Genomic DNA, 6,000 nt, shown 5'->3' with positions numbered 1-6,000 from the left:
AAAATCGTCATTACTTGTTTCCGTCGTCTCGTATACGCAACCCAATATCAGCCAGCAACAGTTTGTAGTAGGTAGGTAGGTACTCAAGCGGATTGATATATGTTATAAATGTCGATATATGTTATAAATGTATCGTTTTTATGCAGTGTTTAGAAATATTGGGCCAAGTTTAAAAAAATCAATGTGATGTAGGTACTTATTTAAATGGATAGTCAATATTTACGTATATGTATACACGTAAATAAATTAAGTATGAATATATTTATCTACGAACTATAAGTATTTTGTACGTTTAGCTATCTATACCTACTTAAGTCAAAACTATGCGTGCTTATGCTTATCATCTCTTTGAAACCCTGGTGTGATTTTCCGTGATGCGTGATGTTATTTATTGTAATTGCTCGTTTTAATTATTAAGAAACTGTACTAGATTATTTGAATGTTAATTGTTAAACTTATCCATCCAAAGAAAATTGTAATGAGATCTTGACAATGGTTTTAAGTCAATGTTGAATCGATGTCCTACGTTATGAAAAATAAAGTTTGTATAAATCATGCCTTTTTTCTTTCGTAAATAGTGGGAGATACAGTATAAGAAATATATACCCTCATCTGTTATTTATTAGTTATATGAATGAAATAAATGATAGATATTTGATATTCACATTAACACGATTACGATTAAAACATTAAAAACGCATTGCAAATAGTGCTTAATTGGCGTACGGACAGTATTAAAATTATTATTATTCCCTTTTTTTAATCTACTCATTTGTTATTTAAAAAAATCTTACACTATATATAGTTGGTCAAACAAATTTGTCAGTCAGTAACAACCAGGAAAATTATACTCATCCCTTTCTTTTGGGCGCTAGTACTAATGTAAGACAAAGATAGTATGATTTTCTCTGTCTATGTTTGAAATGAGCTGTCTCATTTCAAACATATGTATGTATGTATTGTATGTGCAGTTTCATTGCAATCCAACTCGTAGTTTTAAAATGAGAAAAACTCCGTTTGTACATGGGAAGGTGAAATTCGGCCGAACTTGTTGGGGACTAGGTTAAGGTTAATCTAGGAAACTTCCGAACGCGTCTTGCCATTTCAGTCAGTCTTGGTACAAAAAGTACTGAGGTAGACTGAAATAGCATGACAAATACGAACGTGTCCGAGAAAATACGATGGAAAACAATTATACACTACATCTGTATTAGAATAGAATACATTTATTAACGCCACATGATGGTAGGTTACATAAGAGAGTGTAAAAAAGGAGCGGACGAAAAAAGGACCCCACTCAGCTTAATGCCACGGCTAGCCGCAGCGTAATGCCACGGCTGGGCGCAGCGTAATGCCACGGCTGGGCGCAGCGCTGATTTTCGGTAGGGACCTAACTAATAACTAACTTAAGATTAACATTAAAGTAACAACAAACAAACAATGAGAGAAAAACTAAACAACAAAAACAACAAACAAATAATGAGAAAAAAAAGAAAACAATAAAAATGAATTGATTATTACAATTTACTGCCGTCGCTATAAGTTTAAATACGTTCAATGTCTATTGTAATTTTGCTTAGTGCGTGGAGATGAAGGAAGTAATTCAGAAAAAAATAAAAAAGGTACTTATGTAGTTGCTGCCGTTAGGTATTCAGTTGAGTCTTGAAAAACTTAATTCGACATTATTACAAGTGTCTTATCGCGTCATGCGTCACAGTGTGAGTAAGTTGCTTAAAAATAGTACTGAGCGGCCGGCAAACGGCCGTCAATCTGCTGTCGCGGGGCGAGGTAACTCGAGTCGGGGAGGGGTGGTGCGTGGCCGTTCTGTATAATAATACTATTACTTATTCTGTGCCCATGTCATCCAGTAAAAAAAAATTCTTTCTATATAGGCTCGAATCCCTGGATGCCGAGAGGTTCGAAGCAGGTCCATCAATTTTGGTAATTCAACATTTGATTACAGTGTATAGAGATCAGAAATCTACAAACGTGTTCATTACGCTGTAGTTGACGATGTACCTAATCCGGGTCCAACTCCAAGTTCAGAAGATTGACGTCATCCATCAACTGTATTAAATTCTTTCCTCATTTAATCGACCGATCGAGCTTGCGCAATGAACTGCGAGAAAAGCCTTCATCTCGTCATTGCTTAGCTTTGGAATCATATCATTTAATGTCATCCACGCCGTCCTCGAAACGTCGGAGGTAAATTTAAAACTTATTTTACGCGATTAAGTCCCGCCGTTGTGAATAATAATATCATAAATATTTTGTAAACGCATGAAACATTGAGCACGTTTTGCTTCCGTGCCATGGTTACGTAAGTGTTACTATAACAGCACGAAAACATGAATAATTGTCTCAGATGAACAAATAATTATAAATTATATTCAACTTGGAGTCGAAGGAAAATAACGAACGTTCCGCTTGTGTAATACCTTAATACAAGTGTAATTTTCGCAATAGGTTAATTAGAGTTAAAGAAAAACTGAGGCTTTCAGGAATAATTTACCCGTATCTTTCAGTTTCGTTAAACGTATTTTGTAACTTAAAATACACTGAAATTATAAAGGAAAATGGCATGCAAAAATGTCCCGTAAAAATTATGACACAATATGACAATTAACCCGAATATGAATAAGGTAGCGCGATTAATAATCCCACATGCCACTCGTAAACAAAATAACAGACTATTAACAATAACTTAGTATAGGTACTGACTGTACTTTCAAATAGAATAATAACGGAAACATTTTCTTTGATAAAGAATTAAGAAACCGAAAGGAAATCCAAAATTAAATTTATACACGCTTCAGTGAGCAACAAGGTTATTGTAATATTGAGTTTTTAAAGGTTAATTTGGTATCCGGTTCGAAGGACCAAAAATGAGGATGCGGAATGACTTACCGAAATATTTTCGCTGGTTTTGATTCTGATTTACTCCTTGTTGAGCGTCCACTGAGCGGCGGCACTTTTGTATATTGTTGTAGGTACTTGAATTATAGGGATCCCTTCGGTTCCTGTTAATATTCTTCTGCATGCAATATCGATCTTAGCGAATTTCACTTCATTGACATTGAAATGTGTAATGCATGTGTCATGTACACACTTCTTCCGCCTTGTCGTATATTTGATATTTGAAAACCCGACAAGGTCAGAATAGATAATTTGAAAATGGTGTGGCGCAAACAGTGTAAGACAAAAAAGGTCAGACAATTATAATAATCGGTACCATAATTCACACATATTATCATTGTAATGCAGATAAAATTAATAATGCATTAATTAATTTAAACGAAAGCGCTGGTGGCCTAGCGGGAAGAGCGTGCGACTTTCAATCCGGGGGTCGCGGGTTCAAACCCCGGGTCGTACCAATGAGTTTTTCGGAACTTATGTACAACATATAATTTGATATTTACCAGTCGCTTTTCGGTGAAGGAAACATCGTAAGGAAACCGGACTAATCCTAACAAGGCCTAGTTCCCCCTCTGGGTTGGAAGGTCAGATGGCAGTCGCTTTCGTAAAAACTAGTGCCTACGTCAATTCTTAGGATTAGTTGTCAAGCGGACCCCATGCAGGCAACCATGAGCCGTGGCAAAATGCCGGGGTAACGCGAGGAAGAAGAAGATTAATTAATCTAAACGATAACGTTCTAATTACCAATTTTTTGCGGATTTTAATGCTGACCTCAATTTGCAAAATCAAAACCTTTCTTGTTTCTGTTGTTTCTGTGTGTTGTTCTTTAATGTCTTATTTCCGTTGTTTATGCTGTACTCTGCCGGTAAGTTAACCAATATAATAATAAATAAATATTTTAGGACATTCTTACATAGATTGACTAAGTCCCACGGTAAGCCCAAGGAGGCTTGTGTAATGGGTACTCAGAAAACGATATATATAATATATAAATACTTAAATACATAGAAACAAATGCATAAATACATGACTCAGGAACAAATATCTAAGCTCATCACACAAATAAATGCCCTTACCGGGATTCGAACCCAGGACCATCGGCTTCACAGGCAGGGTCACTACCCACTAGGCCGCAGACGCGACGTACGTAAAATATTTATTTAGGTACAAGGGGGCAAAGTTGCTGTTTAACCCCTCGTGCTAATATTGATATCTGAATAATTAAATTATCTAAAAAATTCAAAATTAAACCGAGCGTAGTGGTTCGAAAAGTATAATCTTGACCGTTGCAAAGATTTCAAGGTAGATACGAGACTTAAACAAACTTCCGAGTGAAAACTAAAACCACACCCAACGTAAGGAAAATACTATTTTTTTTTATACCACGTCGGTGGCAATCAAGCATACGGCCCGCCTGATGGTAAGCAGTTACCGTAGCCTATGGACGCCTGCAACACCGGAGATATTACACGCGCGTTGCCGACCCTTTAAAAAAAACCGTTTTCAAACTATTAAACATCTAACTCAAATGAACGAACGAATGAACGAATCGAAATCGTTACTTAAAAGTCAATTCTACCATTCAACAAGAGAAAAAAATCCCAAAATTTGCGTTAGATTACTCTTTGCCACTCTGGTGGATAAAATGCAACTTTCTCATCAGTTTTTGAAGTATAAAGGGAGCATTTACGAGCTGGTTTGGTAAAAATAAAATTTAAATGCGACCGATATCGAATGATTTGTTTGAACGGTTTTCGATTTTCACAATTTAAGGTAGTCCTTTCGATTTAGTATGTAATAATTAATAGTTATGTATGTTTTTATCGATTTAATTTCCCCTTAAAAAGCCCGTAAGATAAATCCAACCTCAGATTTGCCTCGTGTGACATAGTTATACATGTACTTCTATCGCTAGGAAACGAGTACCTAATTTTAGATTTTCCGTCATGTAGTACTTTACCGAATATATTTTATGTAAATATAAATAAATGTTCTTATCGAAAATTTATTTAACACAAACTGAAAGCGTTTTGTAAACATACGACTCTGAAATTCTAGCAAGTAAAATGAGTAAAAGAAATATAGTTATTTGTGCAACAAGAGAGGAGAGTTGGTTTTTCTGGCGAGTGTTTATTTGGACTTTGGAGTCCCGAGAAAGCGAAAGATTCTATAATTATAATTGAATCACGAACGAAGCGACTGAGGTGAAAAAGTTTGTATTTTCACCATTAATGACAGTAGAAAATGGCCCAATGTGATAAAAAAAAGTTAAATATTTTTTTAGGAGCAGAAGCATCGTTGCCATGGCCACAAGCATACCATTTTAAGGCAACTCTAAAAATACCGTCAGCAAACGTGATAGAACCTTATGAAGTCTGGTAAGAGTGGTAAGTAATAAGAAAGGCTGTAAGCAGTTGTATTATAAAAAATAAACAAGTAATGAAGCAGCAAATCTTTCTCTATTATAGCTAGGTACTCTACATATTTCTGATTTGGTAGACTAGATAATGCATTAAGCTGCATTAAATTATACTATGGTTATATTGTGCAATAAAAAAATCGGCCAAGTGCGAGTCGGACTCGCGCACGAAGGGTTCCGTACCATTACGCAAAAAACGGCAAAAAAATCACGTTTGTTGTATGGGAGCCCCACTTAAATATTTATTTTATTTTGTTTTTAGTATTTGTTGATCATCATCTGTGAAAATGTCAACTGTCTAGCTATCACGGTTGATGAGATACGGCCTGGTGACAGACGGACAGACAGACAGAAAACAGACAGATAGACAGACACCGGAGCCTTAGTAATAGGGTCCCGTTTTTACCCTTTGGGTACGGAACGCTAAAAATAACCCTTATTGTAAGTAACGTGAAATAATCACAGGTCTAATGGCATGGAGGGACATCACAGATTTGACTTCTACAACGGAATGTCAAAAATGTACCAGAAACGACATGGAAAAGTGAATTATGTCGTCCAATTCCAATACATAGGGTAAGTGCCTTCTGAAGTCTGGGTAAGTTAAAATGAGTATTGGCTATATGTAACTCCGTATAAGTAGTCTGAGAAAAAACGTGCCTCGG

Source organism: Cydia strobilella, chromosome 9 (genome assembly GCF_947568885.1).
Source record: "Cydia strobilella chromosome 9, ilCydStro3.1, whole genome shotgun sequence".
Classification (NCBI taxonomy): Eukaryota; Metazoa; Arthropoda; class Insecta; order Lepidoptera; family Tortricidae; genus Cydia; species Cydia strobilella.
This window is presented reverse-complemented; position numbering follows the sequence as displayed.